Source organism: Arachis ipaensis, chromosome B09, assembly GCF_000816755.2.
Source record: "Arachis ipaensis cultivar K30076 chromosome B09, Araip1.1, whole genome shotgun sequence".
In the NCBI taxonomy this organism is placed as follows: Eukaryota; Viridiplantae; Streptophyta; class Magnoliopsida; order Fabales; family Fabaceae; genus Arachis; species Arachis ipaensis.
The window spans coordinates 136,476,112-136,492,038 of NC_029793.2; the positions used below are offsets into that span (position 1 = coordinate 136,476,112).

The window sequence follows — 15,927 nt, forward strand, 5'->3', positions numbered from 1 at the left end:
GATTAAACTATTTTATTTTTATTCTTTAAAAATACGCAACAATGATTTACATAAACTTTTAATGAAATTGCTGTTTAAAATGGGTGGAAGTTTTTTTATGTAAAGTAACTGACGGCTGTACAGAAAAATTTCTTTTAATAATAAACCTTTCTTCTTAATAAAGATAATATTAAAATTTAAATTTGGACACAAAAATTCCTGATATTTCAATAGATATTGTTATAGATTAAAAAATAATGTCTAGAATTAAGGATAAAACTATAAAAATAAATGCATATAGAAAAGCATAACGTTAAATTCTATGTCATTGTGTATTTGAACAATGATTTATTTTTATATCAAGTAACAAAAAAGTTAAATTTTATGTCCGTTTTTTATTACTTATTTTATTTAATTATAGTTATTTAAATTAGACTTTACATTAATTGAGTTATGTTCTTTTTGATTAACAAAACTAAAATAAAATATAAAAATAAACCTTGAATAAAAATAAAAATACAAAATTTTGAATTCCAAAATATAAAATAGTTATAAGATAAAAAAATTATTGAAATATAATTTTTATAAAGTACTCTATGACTTAACTTAGATGGATGAATATTATATGTAAAATAAATTAGGATATATATTGATACAAAATTACTGTGTAATTAATAAAAAAAAATATTGCCCTGTTAAGTTATTTTACTTTTATTCTTTCAAAAGCATATCCATCGTAAAAATTCCGCATGAATAATTTACATCCAATAAAAAATTTTTAATGAAGCAACGATAAAAGATGCATAGAAATTTTTTTATTCAACATAACTGACGAATGTACGAATTTTTTTTTAATAATAAACATATTTAAATTATTTTACTTTTATTCTTTAAAAATCCGCAACAATGATTTACATCCAATAGAAAACTTTTAATGAAGTTGCTGTTTGAAATGAATGGAAGTTTTTTTTATATTAACTGACGATTATACAGGAGAATTTCTTTTAATAACAAACATCTCCCATCAAGAGCAATATTAAAACTTATCATTATACATGTCATGTTATATGTTACCTGTAACAAATTGAGGATGGTTAGTGGCTCTGGTCATTTGTCTAATTGTAGTTAATTGGACTATACCTATATTTATAGTTAATCAGTAACTTTACCTGTGCTTGACAATGGAGTTGGGATAGGAGTTGTAGATATGGCAACTTATTTTCTTTGTCGAATCATCTCTCGATAAGTTGCACGTCTTCTATTCAGGTGTTGTTGTTGCTCATGTTTTGTCTTCTTCGCCTAGCATATTCTGTCCAAGTGGATCGACGTTGCCATGATTGTTAATTTATTGAATTTTTTATTTCTATTTGTCTATCAGAACATAAGGTAAGAAACGAAAAGAAAAACAAACAATTGCAAGTGGAGCAGTTTTTATAATCTTACTTTACAATTGAAAGCGAGCAATTTTTTTAAATTTCTCTCACGATTGAAAATGAAGTAGTTACATAATTCTCTTGTGGGTTAATGCAGAATTTACAGAACGTGGTTACCTAACTGAATACATAATTTTAGATTCTAAAAATAAGGGTAAAATAGGAAAAAAAGAATTGGATACCAAACTTCTCTATTGGCTTTATATATTGTTATAGCTAAAGGAGATACGAAGATGATACGTGTTTTATTTGAAAAGTAACGCGTGGTTCTTCTTTTATTGTTTCTGTCACAATTTTTTTAATTGATTTTCTTTTCTTATTCCTCTTCTCCTATGTGAGAATTTTTTTTTGTTTTATCAGGATCTATGTGAGATTAAACAAGAATAATTGTAAGGTTAATTAACTTGGCTATTTACCTTGAATGCTTGAAGAATTTAGTTTTTTTTTAATGTATTATTAATTCATTATACCTTTGTATGAGTTTTTGTAAGTTTTTATTTAATTAAAATTCTTAGTAATGTATTCACAAATTTTATTTATTTTTAATATTTTAATTTATCATAACAACATTTATTTAGTTTTTTATTTCAAGAAAATAAAATGTATTACACTAACATTATTGAAAAACTTCCTCTTTTTAATAGTTTTTTTTTCATTTTTTTCATCCATGCACAAAATACTAATAGATTTTCTTTGTAGTTAATTGGATATCAAGTTATAATTTTTATTTGAAACTTTTATTCACTTGGTAAATATATTATATTATTTTTATACCTTTTAATTTTCACAAACTAACAAAATTTTGGAGATTACCCAACTATAACCACGATTATTAATCTATTCTTATTTCAATATTTATATTTTCAAACTATCAATATAGTCATAAAAAAAATATATTGTTTTCTTCTATTAGCCATAAATGATAATCATAAAAAATAGTATTTTATTTTTTTCTCTTTAAAAACAATTTTTCTTTTAAGATAAGCAATAATTTTCTCTAATAATTCTTAACAAATTTTTGTTTCGAATATTTTAATATGCGTAAAATAAATATTCTCTGTTAAGCTATTATTTTAAAAATCATAATTTGATGTAATGTATTTGTGTCCAAAGTGTTCCTAGATATATAATGTGAAGAAAAAAGTATTACAATTATTCTTATAAAGGTATAATAAATTAATAATACATTAAAAAAGATCAAATTCTTCAAGCGGTGCAAATAGCCAAGTTAATTAACCTTACAATTATCCTCGTTTAATCTCACATAGGTCCTGTCGTCCTGATAAAAAAACTCACATAGGAGAAGGGGAACAGAAACAGAAAATCAATTAAAAAGTTGTGACAGAAACAGTAAAAGAAGAACTACGCGTCACTTTTCAAACAAAATACGTATGATTCTCATAGCATGCTTTTATCTTGTGTCAGCACCATAAAATTTTCCTAACAAATTCTGGTGTCATATCAGTTACACTGGCTAGTATACTAACTAACTAGCTGTCAGTACTAATTAATTCAGTGTTATCATTAATAATATATATTAAAATTAGTTACAAAAATCAATCATCAAAATATAAAATTTGTATTAAGAATGAATTAAATCACATATATAATATATAAATATATGATATCACTAGCTAGACCTAAGCATATGATGGATCTATATATATTTTGTTTGGCCAAATATGTAATATAATGCATGTAAAATATAATGGGTCTCGCTGCTAGCTAGTATACAACCTAACTCCATAACAAATAAATAATACATGCAACAAATTAAAGTTGACTCATATATATAGCTACTAGCTAAACCCCTCCCCCTACACCATACAAGTAAATATGTTCATGAGCACAATGACACAAAAAAGATGATGAATGTGAAAGATTGACAAAATTAAACTCACATTATTAGAAATAAAGTTCTTGATACTATGAATCTAAAACCAACTATTTATACATATAAATATACATACATGAGACATGCATAATGCATATGATAAATGAAAGAGAGAGTTGCAATGATGGAAAGCAATGATGTAGAGACTCAAAAAAAATAGTATACCGGTCATGATTGGTGCGAGTGTTCTTATATACTGGAGGCAAATTCTTGAAGAAGATTTATGAAATGTTTTGCCCTGAATCCACGTGTTCTGATACTGGAGACAAGTCCTTGAAGAAGGCTCATGAAATGTTTTGCCGACTTCAACGACTATTGCCTCCAGTAATCATGTACACAGGTGCTGACTTTAATCAGCAAAATGCGAAATGGTGGTACTCCGCTTTCCACAACTTAATCGTCATAGTTAACGCAGGTGTTCTGATACTGAAGACAAATTCTTGAAGAAGGTTCATGAAATGGTTGGTGCACGTGTTCTGATATTGGAGGCAAGTCCTTAAAGAAGGTTCATGAAATATTTTGTCCTGAATGCATGTGTTCTGATACTGAATGCAAGTTTTTGAAAAAATGAAATGTTTTACCCCAAATGTTACTGGAGACAAGTCCTTGAAAAAGATTCATGAAATGTTTTTTCAACTAGTAAATATAATAAGAACGACAATAAGTAGCATTTAGTTTAATTTGTTAGGTTGTTCACTATGTCTATTAATCATTGGCAGCAATGTCTTAATTAGACCTCAGTATTTTAATTAACCTTTTGAAAAAAAAAAAAGGACAAATTGGTTAAAGTAGGAATGGAATTATGAAAATGGAGTTAATTATTAAAAAATGAGTGTGAGAGACATATTAGGGGTAAATCTGTCTGTATGTCTCCAACTTTATTTAATTTTTAATCTTGTCAACCACTTTGATAATATATCTATTTTATAGCTGTGAATGAATGATATGTATGAATCATTGGGTCACAATTTTATACACAATAAATATTGAGAACGTGTGAAAAAGAAGATATTGAGTCATTTCATGAAGATATGAAGCACACACGTAGTATGATGTGTTTCTTTATTTTTATTTTTTAGAATTATATGTATTTTTTTGTGCGAAAAGTACTAACATTTTGAACCTTTTCTGTGTATCCTTTTGACTAAGGGCCATGCAAATTATAGATAATGCATCTAAAGTTAGCATATTTGTAACTTCCCATTATCAACAGTGGGTAGCACATTTGCTTTCTTCCATATTCACTCACTCATTTTATTTTTTTGTACGCGAGTACATATAAATTTTATTTGTTGCATGGGAGTACATACAAATTTAAAATATAATTTAAGTAAAAAAGATTTCATATTATATACCAATAGAGTAGTGACATGCATTAACTAGGTCATTAAATAATCACGTGTATTTAAATTATATTTTAAATTTTTAAACCGTGGGTAGTTAAAAAAGAGGTACCCGTAATAGATTTCAAGTAAACGTGTTAATCCCTATCATTTAAAATAGACTAAAATTGATCAAACATATTCATTTTAATCTCTTTTACTAATTTTTTTATGTACTAATTGCATACCAAAAGTTTAGATTACTGATATTATTAAGGGTAAAGTATATTTTTTGTCCCTGAAGTTTACTAAAAGTTTCAAAATTACCCCTAAGTTTCAATTTGTTTCAATTTTATCCCAGAAGTTGTCGAATTGCATCAATTTTACCCCTGAACGTTAACAGCGTTAAAATCACTAACAGACGTTAATGACGTGGCAACAAGGAGTTCCATGTGGCAACTATGTGTGTGACTCATTTGTAAAACGTTTTTTTAAATAATTTTTAATTTTTGTTTAAAAATTTATATTAAAAAAATAAAATAGGTAAAAATCCCATCATGAAACCCTAAAACTAACTTCTTCATTTACGTCTGCGTGTTCGTCTTCTTCATTCTCTGTAAGAATCAGAAACCCTAAGGAATGGCTTCCCAAGGCTCTGTATCATCACAAAAAAGTAGTCGGCGACGAAGAACGCTGACGTGCAACTGTGGTGAACCCCCTGTACTGAGATGGTCGAAGACACCAGACAATCCCGGCCGGAGATTTTGGGGCTGTGTATACTTTGATGTAAGTTTGAGTGCTTTCTCATTTTGATGTCTTCTTGAGTATCTTCAATTTCTTTTTTTTTTTTGTGTTTATGTTGCAGATTGGGAAGGAGTGCACATTTTTTTCCTGGGCGGATGGAGTTGCAGAGATAGAAGAGGCTGAGGTTGCAAGGTTGAAGATGAAGATTTCCACCTTGAAGGCTAAATTAGTTTATGCCAAATGCAAACTGTTGGTGGCTGTAATTTTTGGTGTGTTGGGTTGGTTTATGGTGATTCTAATGGTTTATCTGTGGGTGAAGAATGGAACCCATTTGAGGTTAGGGAACTAATGCGTTTGTGACAGATGAAAATAGCAGAGTAAGAATAGGATGGCTGTTTGTAAACAGTTTCAAAACTGTACTAAAGTCGAAAACTTGTTAATGTTGTTGTCCTTGAAGTTTAATTTATGTTTCAAAAGTATCCCTAAAAGGATTAAAATAGTTTGGCACTAAAATTGGCATTAAGAACCTGTTGTGACAAAGACAAACTCTAATTAAAATTTGCATGACATAAGTTGTTAATCATAAGCAAAATAACATAAGTTGTTAATCAACATAATCTCCAATTAACATAAGTCATAACCGAAGTAAAAACTGAATTACATAATCTCCAATTAACATAAGTCATAACCAAAGAAAGAGTTGGAGTCATAGGTCATAAGTCATAATACAAAATGCTAACATTGTTCAAGCTTTCAAAAGAAACACCAATTACAAGATTTGACACAACTAAGACCCTGTGAGAATACTCTGAGTTTGACTCCCTTGTGATGAGGGTTGTCCATGTGCAGTTGAAGTGGAGTTGCTCCTAAGGATTCTAGTTAGTCTTGGTGGCTGGAATTTTTTTTGTGCAGTTGGTTGGGTATTAGGCCTTGCTGCAACATTGGCCAACCTGGTCCTCTTATGCGCTGAGCCAGTAGATCCAGCTTTCTTAGCAGTGTTGTGCTGGGATGGTGATGATGTAGCAGTTCCAGCATTATTGTTTTGGGCCGACGATGTAGTAGCAGTAGTTTCCTATGATGGACATGAACAAAAAACAGCCAGTTACAGTTTAAAAAAGGTAAATAGCATTAGAAACAGTCTTATGTATGGAAAAGGGAACAATAGACAAGTACTTACGGTTGGTCTTCTAAGAGGGCAGCCTCGCTTGTTGTGACCCAATTTTAGACAATGAGAGCATTTTTGTTGTAACCCCAGCCTAGAAGTGCTTGGGCCGTGTGGTTCTTCACCCTCCCCATAATAATTGGAATGTGTGTTTGCAGTAAAAGAATCTTCTTTTTCTATGCTGACTATGCACACTCAATAATTCAAATTTAATTATAAATAGCAGCTACATACTATTACTATCCCTACATCTAAGAAGCCATAGACTAAATTGGCTTAGACACAGAGAGTTAGAGTGAGAGAGTTCTGTGACATGATGAATTCACTAATTTTCAAGTGTGTTTTGCTTATGCTTCTATCCTGCAGATACACCATAGCAGAAACCAAAACAGAGTAGACCAAAAAGAACACATATATAATTCACATGGACAAATTCAATATGCCATCAAGTTTCAATGACCATCTTCAGTGGTATGATGATTATAGTGATTATAGTTATCATACAATCTTAATATAATGATTATAGTTATCAAGACTAATTCACAGCAAACTCGTAATATACTAAAATACAGAGCAAAATCTTAATTACACTAAAATACAGGTCAGTAGATTACCTTTTGTTGGTCAGACATGAATGTGCTACGAAGTAATTTCTCTGCTCCTATATCATCAATTAGGTTTGAGAGGAACCATGTCCATGAATCTTTTGTCTCAGCCTCCACGACTGCATATGCGATCGATAGCATCTGGTCATTCGGATCCCACCCCATAGCAACCAAAAGCCATCCTCCATATGGTGTCTTCAAGAAGCAACCATCAAGTCCTATCATAGGCCTACACTTCATGAACTTTTTTTAAGATTGAGCCCTGGAAATTTTTTTTTGAAGTTGGCATAGAGGTGTCTCACACAGAATCTGTGATCAACACCTGGAAGTAGTTCATCAAAAGTTGGCACCAAGCCCTGTTCGTGCAAAATGCACAATTTTAATATAATGCTCAAATAATGTTTAATACACCAGCAAAGACCAGAGTACAATTTTAATATCATGATTATAGTTATCAAGACTAATTAAAATTTCCTATGAATACAGTTTGATACAGCAGCAACTACCCTCATATAATACAATGATGAACTACTTTGTTCAAATAATAAAAGAACATAATAATTAAATTTAAAGTACTAGTAACTTGTTACTATAAAAAGAAACACAATGTAATCATCTTTGAAATTGGAGTAGTATAGGAACTTAAATTTATTGTTATATTCATTAATAAAAAAATTTGAAAAAGGAATTTAGTCAAAGCAGAAAAGCTATAGTTGGTGCGGGTGTTTTGATACCTGGAGGTAAGTCCTTGAAAAAGAATTATCAATATTTTGTCTTAAATGCATGAGTTCTGATACTCGAGGTAAGTTCTTGAAGAAAGTTCATGAAATGTTTTGCCGATTTCAACAACTATTGCCTCCAGTGATCATGTATACAATGCAGGTGCCGGCTTCAACCAGCAAAATGTGAAATAGTAATACTCCACTTTCTACAACCTAACATTGGTGCGGGTGTTCTGATACCAGAGACAAGTTCTTGAAGAAGGTTCATGAAATGTTTTGTGTAAACCCCGGTTAAATTAGTAGATAATTAGTCAATAAATTAGTTTTTAATAAGGAGAATTAGAAATGTGAATATTATATTAAATTAGGATAGAGCTCATTGAAACGAGAATTTTGACACCAATTTCGAAGAAAACGGTCCAAGATTGGACCGAACGGGCTGAACTGGTTGAACCGGACCTAAACTGGGCCGTGGGCCCAACCGGACCAGTTTATTAAAAGGACCCACGTCCTCCTCTTCCCCGTTTCAGCAACGTTGAAGTTGCAGGGGAAAGGAGAGAAAGGAATCCCGTAACCCTACGGTGAAATTCCAACTGACGTAACTCCTCTGTCCGAGTTCCGATCGCCGCACCGTTTGCGGCCACGCGTTCACTGCGTTGAGCTCTACGTTTCTACTGGAACAATTTCATAGGTAACTCATTATTTTTCACTCAGCCTTATTTTCCACCAATTTTCGAGTTTTGAGAAGGGGTGTTGAATTTCTTTGATTTCTGATGTTTTAGGATCCAATTAGCTTGAGAAAAACGTTCACTCTTGCTTATGTAAAGCTTGGGTAAGGTGAGGGTACGATAATTCTATTTTAATTTCATTGAATTTGAGCTTTGAGTATTAAATTGGATGTATATGTATTATGAATGTGTATTAGGTTGAAAATAAATAATTGGAGCTCAAAATTGTGAATACTGGAACTTGGAGGAAGCGAATTAGTTGAGATTTTGAGGGCTGTGTTCTTTTAGGAAAATTGTCTTGGAATAATACTTGGGAATCGGCTAAGGTATGGTTTAGGTTTCTTGCATTTAATATATAATGTTCTGTGAAAACTTAGGCTAGATGACCATAGGATAAGTTGGAATGCAGGTGTACGTTTAACGTTTAGTAATTTGTCGATGAATATAATTGGTTGAAGTTTATTGGATGATTAGTTATTAATTTTGGATGGTGAATGTTGTTATGTTAATTTGGAGAGAATTATAGTTGAATGTTATTGTTGATGAACGTAGTTGGTTTAGTGCTTGTTGATTAACTAATGATTTGGTGAATTATTAATTTGAGGTATAACTATTGTGGAGGTTGTTGTGATAATGAGGTATTTTGTGTTAAAAGCCTAGGATTTGTGAACTATGATTCTTAGTTGAATTTTGGTTGTTGGATTTGAATATTGTATGAGTTTAATTGTTGATCTGAGATATATTTATTGTGGTGATTGTTATGATAATGAGGAAGGGTATGTTGAATTGAAAAAAATGCAGGTTTGGACCCGAACAGGGTGGTAAAGTCCGAGTTTTAAAGGAGATGCTGTCGAAATTTTATAAAAATTAGAGATTTTGTTTATATGATTATTTAAAAAGATTTATATTCAAAGGTTATATGGTTTGATTTAGAATTGTTAAGAAAATGAGCATGTTTTAAGTTTGATTCATTTAGAAAGGAATGAATTATGTTTTGAATTGGGACTATTGATGGACGGAATGGGAGGTGTGATAATGAAGGATAAGGATTGAGTATGATTGACGTATAATGATGAATGAGAAGCGATTGAGAATGATGTGGATGTTGATGAATTATAATTGAATTATTTAAATGGCTTATGAATTTGAATAATCTGAGATACGAGATTCCCTGGATTAAGTGCCGTGGCTTGCCACCACGTGTACCAGGTTGAAAACTCGATACTCTGTTGACCCTACGACGTAAGTGTGACCGAGCACTATATAAATTCCGGGGAATGTTACCCCCATTGAGCAATATTGACTATATGAGAAAAAGTTATGCATAGACTCTTGGGGATGCACGTCGGGGGACAGTCTAAGGACAATTCAAACTTGTCGGGTTGGCTAGATGACCGACAGATGAGCCTCATCAGCCATAGGACAGGCATGCATCATATGCATAATACTTGAATTACTTGCTTGTGCTTTAATTGGGTGTGCCTATGTGTACTTGCCATGTTAAATGTGTATTTGTTACCTGCGGTAACTGTAACCGTCTTGTGCTTGCCTTTATCTGTTTATTTGTCTGTGAAAATGCATGATAGAGTTGGAGGTATGGAGGAATGGCAGTATGGGACTTAGATTTTAAGGTTAAGTTAAGTTAGGATTAAATATTCTTAGAAAACCACCTTTTATGGCTTCTGTTTAATACTTTAAGCTCTATAATCTGAGTGTCGGCGTTCTAGGATTGCCTCTGGCATTCCCAGGACCTTATATATTATGTGTGTGGCACCTCTACCATACTGAGAACCTCCAGTTCTCATTCCATACTATGTTGTTGTTTTTCAGATGCAGGTCGAGAGGCATCTCATTAGGCGTCTGGACTCTTGAAGCGGAGTGGTTACAGGGTTATTTTGTTATGCTATGATGTATATATATGTACTTAGCTTTCTCTCCGCATAACTTGTTCTTTTTTATCCTCTTAGAGGTTTATGGAGAGGCAGGAATGTGTATATGTACTTTTGGGTTTTGGATATGTATGTATATATCTGTAAATATTCTCCGACCAGTCTTGACTTCGCAGGCTGAGTTAGGAGCTTGTTATTTTGTATCTTTGGCACTCTATTCCTACTTTTGTTATCTTATATTTAATAGTTATGGTTTTCTTAGCACGCAAGTTAACTCGTTCCTTGAGCGTTGCGCTTTTATTTCGTGACTTTTATTTCCCCTATTCTTCAAAGCTCCTAGCATATTATAATTCTTCTACTATTATATGTACTCATTTTATTTTAGAGGTCGTAATACCACACCACCTTCGTTTTACGACTTAAGCATAAAGTTTAGTGTGGTAGGGTGTTACATTTTGTCTTAACACATGACAATTCTGCTAACACATGTTCATACTAAATATCAGCTCAAACATTTAATATTGGTTACGTGCCAAATGGACAATGATTTAGCTTCAATGATTTTATTCTATTTGCTCTAATCCAATCCCTCACACTAATGTATGTTTCACAGAAAATCTTCCTTCAAATACTTTTTTTTCTTGCCTTTATTGCCTGCAATATCACACAACCAAAGATTTTATGATTTTAGATGCAACTCTGTAAATATAATCAGATTTGTTTGCTTGACATCATTTCTTAAAACCAGGAAACATTACTTAATGAAAGAAATTAAAGTGGTGTGTTGGACTATATCAATGCAATGAAACAAAAGAACATAAAGCATGAAGTAACAATTAAAAAATATTTTTATCAATAACTAATGGAATCAAACATGAGTTTTTGAATGACCTGATCTTAATATCAGTGACCTCTACTGTTTTATTTTGAAAAATGCTCACATTTCTTTCTGTTATGATACCATTCATTCCAAAAATTTAAGCTAATAGAAGAAGACAACATGAATGGTTATATCTCTAACACTTCCCTCAAGTAAGAGCCTCTTTTGGATTTGCTTGATTTTTGCATAGGCTTTCTTTTTTTCTTTTATTTTTTTGTCTTATGCTATTTTTCACTGGTGGAGTTTACCAAAGATCAAATTCTAGATATTTCGGACATAGAGCTCTGGTATTATGTTATGAAACCACTCAACCAAATATTCTAAATAATAGAAAAGAAGCCAATTAACTAAACAGACCCTAAGAACTAGGAGAATGAGGACAAACCTGTTTTTTTCGATTTGTACTTCTTCTAATGAGAGAAAGCAGAATTGTTTGGCAGAATTTACCACTTATTATTCTAATCCACAAGTCTTTTTTTCTCAATTATACCTAAAAACCTAATATAGCAGCAAGTGGAATTCCTAAAACATAATAAGCTCCAAAGTTTGCATATGTTCCTAACTTCTGGTAACCACATTCTCTAGTAATACCTATATATTAACATGACCAAGTGTTACACTTCATAGAAAGATAAGAATTATGCATTGAATAATAATGCCAAGACAAAAAAGAAAAGTGCCAACGTGAAATGGTACCATGTAAGGTGTCTAATATAATAGAGACACATATTAAGGGAGTCATATCTGTGACATAATTCAACACATCCTACTCATAACTAAAAACATAATTTAAAATATTTTGGCATCCAAAAATGATTGAGCTCACCAAAAGATCCTGTGAGCCTGCAAGAGTCATGGTAGCTACAACCGCCACTCGTGCTTTTTCTGGACTTCCAGCTCCCAATGCATTTGAAACTCTAGTGCTGAAAGAATCACCCAAAAAGAACAACAAAGTTCAATGACAAAAAGAAAGAAAATTTGTAACTGGTATGAAACAATATGTACATGATGATAAAAGTAAAACCGTGTTGTTGAGACAATTGCTTCTGGCATTGTGTAGATTGTCTCCAGTGATCATGTACCCAATGCAGGTGTCGACTTCAACTAGCAAAATGTGAAATGGTGGTACTTCACTTTTCACAACCTGACCGCCATGGTTGGTGTAGGTATTCTGATACTAGAGGCAAGTCTTTGCAGAAGGTTCATAAAATATTTTGTCATGAATGCACGTATTCTGATACTGGAGGTAAGTCCTTGAAAAGGTTCATGAAATATTTTGCACTGAATGCACATATTCTGATACTTGAGGCAAGTCCTTGAAGAAATGAAATGTTTTACGCTGAATGGATGTTTTCTGATACTGGAGGCAAGTCCTTGAAGAAGGTTCATGAAATGTTTTACCTTGAATGCACATGTCCTGATACTGGAGGTAAGTCCTTGAAGAAATGAAATGTTTTACGCTGAATGAACTTGTTCTGATACTGGAGGCAAGTCTTTGAAGAAGGTTCATGAAATATTTTTCCGACTTCAACAAATATTGCCTCCAGTGATCATGTACACAATGCAGGTGCCGAATTCAACCAGGAAAATGCAAAATGGTGGTACTCCAAATTTTACAACCTGACCGCCATGGTTGGTGCAAGTGTTCTGATACTAGAGGCAGGTCCTTGAAGAAGGTTCATGAAATATTTTGTCCTAACACATGACAATTCTGCTAACACATGTTCATACTAAATATCGGCTAAAACATTTAATATTTATTAAGTGCCAAATGGACAATGATTTAGCTTCAAGGATTTTACTCTATTTGCTCCAATCCAACCCCTCACGCTAATGCATGTTCAACAGAAAATCTTCCTTCAAATACCCTTTTCTTTGCCTTTATTGCCTGCAATATCAAACAACTAAAGATTTCATGGCTTTAGATGTAACTCTGTAAATATAATCAGATTTGTTTGTGTGACATCATTTCTTGAGACCGGAAACATTACTTAATAAAAGAAATTAAAGTGGTGTGTTAGACTATATCAATGCAAAGAAACAAAAAAAAATATAGCATGAAATAACAATTAAAAAATATTTTTATCAACAATTAATGGAATCAAACATGACTTTTTGAATAACTTGTCCTTAATATAAGTGACCTCTACTATTTTATTTTGAAAAATGCTCACATTTCTTTCTGTTATGATACCATTCATCCCAAAAGTTTAAACTAATAGAAGAAGATAATATAAATGGTTATATCTCTAACACTTTTCTCAAGTAAGAGTCTCTTTTGGATTTGCTTGATTTTTGCATAGGCTTTCTTTTCTCCTTTTATTTTTTTGTCTTATGCTATTTTTTCACCTTTGGAGTTTACCAAAGATCGAATTCTAGACCTTTCAGACATAGAACTCTGGTATCATGTCATGAAACTACTCAACCAAACATTTTAAATAATAGAAAAGAAGCCAATCAACTAAACGGACCCTAAGAACTAGGAGAATGAGGACAAATCTATTTTTTCTAATTTGTACTTCTTGTAATGTGAGAAAACAGAATTGTTTGGCAGAAGATATCACTCATTATTCTAAGCCACAAGCCTTTTCCTCTCAACTGTATTAAAACACCCAATATAATAGCAAGTAAATTTTCCAAAACATAATAAGCTCCTAGATTCACATATGTTCCTAATTTCTGGGAACCACATCCTCTAGCAATGCCTATATATTAACATGATCAAGTGTTACACTTTATAGAAAGACATGAATTATGTATTGAATAATAATGTCAAGAGAAAAAAAGTGCCAACTTGAAAGGGTACCATGTAAGGTGTCTAATATAATAGAAACACATATTATGGGAGTCATATCTGTGACATAATCCAACAAATCCTGCTCATAACTAAAAACATAATTTAAAATATTTTGGCACCCAAAAATGATTGAGTTCACCAAAGAAGTCTGTGAGCCTGCAAGAGTCATGACAGCTACGTCCGCCACTCGTGTCTTTCCTGAACTTCCAGCTCCTAATGCATTTGAAACTCTAATGCTGAAAGAATCATCCAAAAGGAACAACAAAGTTCAATGACAAAAAGAAAAAAAATGTGTAACTGGGATGAAACAATATGTACATGGTAATAAAAGTAAAACATTGTTGCTAAGCCAATTACTTTTGGCATTGTGTAGATTGTCTCCAGTTCATGTACATAATGTAGGTATTGATTTCAACCAGCAAAATACGAAATGGTGGTACTCCGCTTTTCACCATGGTTGGTGTGGGTATTCTAATACTAGAGGCAAGTCCTTGAAAAATGTTCATGAAATATTTTTTCCTGAATGTACATGTTCTAATATTGGAAGCAAGTTCTTGAAAAAGGTTCATGAAATATTTTGCTCTGAATGTATGTGTTCTGATATTGGAAGCAAATCCTTGAAGAAATGAAATGTTTTACACTGAATGAACGTGTTTTGAGACCAGAAACAAATTCTTGAAAAAAGTTCATAAAATATTTTGTGCTGAATGGATGTGTTTTAATACTGGAGGCAAGTTCTTAAATTATATATAGTTGTAGTATAAATATAACCTTCATTGTTCATGGTCGTGGATAATTCTACATCAAATTAGCCCTCCAATTTCTTTTTTGTTTTTTCCTAAACTACATCTTTTTTTTATGTGATTAAAATTTATATATAGCAACATAATTCAATAAATTCCAGTATAAAATTTATATAGAGCAAGATTTAATTTAGAAATGAATTTTTTTTTTAAAATTGAGGATGTAAAATATAATTTTTAATTTTTAATTTTTTTCATACCTTCTCATATTTTACTCTCTCAAATAAAAAATTAAAAAAAATCCAATCTCATTACTCTTTATATAATTCTATTTGTGATGTTGTGTGATGATGCTGTCATCTTAATGTAATATATATTAATAATAATCTCTCTTTAAGTTTAATGCATGGTTTTTCCTTTCTTATGCTAATAATAACTATAATTTCATTAATTTTTGTAAAGGAGGTTTAATTATTCTATTAAATTTTATAATTTTATTAAATTTTTAATTAGGTCTTTAAAAATTTATAATCAGTTTTTAAAATAAATAAAAAAATCTTAAAAACCAACCATTTTTAGTATTTTTTGTTATCATTTAGCCAGCATAAACACTAAATTATTTTTAACAAAAAAAATTAGAAAAGTATAGGTAGACAATGAAAATACTAAACAATTTGAACAATGGATATATCGGATGTTTATTTCACTAGGTGTGCGGATGGTTATTCTAATATTAAGATTTATGCGGGTAATTTGGAGGTGTAGTGTGTTTTGATTTTATTGGTGGTTGTTCATATTGTTCAAAAAAGTTATTGATTATCTAGCATAACCCATAAATTTTACTAATCATGTGTACAAACTCTGAAAAACGTTAGTGCAAACTATATTGATTTATGTGCATAAAATTCTTATAAATATATGTGCAAATTATATGTTTTTTCATATGCAAAAAGTTTATAAATATAGGTGTAAATTATTACTGGCCAAGTATTGATAAAAATAATAATATTTACTAGCTATGTAACATTA

The 15,927-nt window shown here is 31.3% G+C and overlaps 1 long non-coding RNA gene across 2 annotated transcripts; it reads left to right on the top strand.

The window, feature by feature from the left end:
- On the top strand, positions 8,650-10,444 carry LOC110267263. 2 transcript variants are annotated; one of them, XR_002354659.1, is made up of 3 exons: positions 8,650-8,698; positions 8,787-8,915; positions 10,420-10,444. It is a non-coding gene; the product is annotated as an uncharacterized LOC110267263 (long non-coding RNA). The 2 variants fall into 2 exon arrangements; XR_002354660.1 differs by having other exon boundaries at positions 8,669-8,693.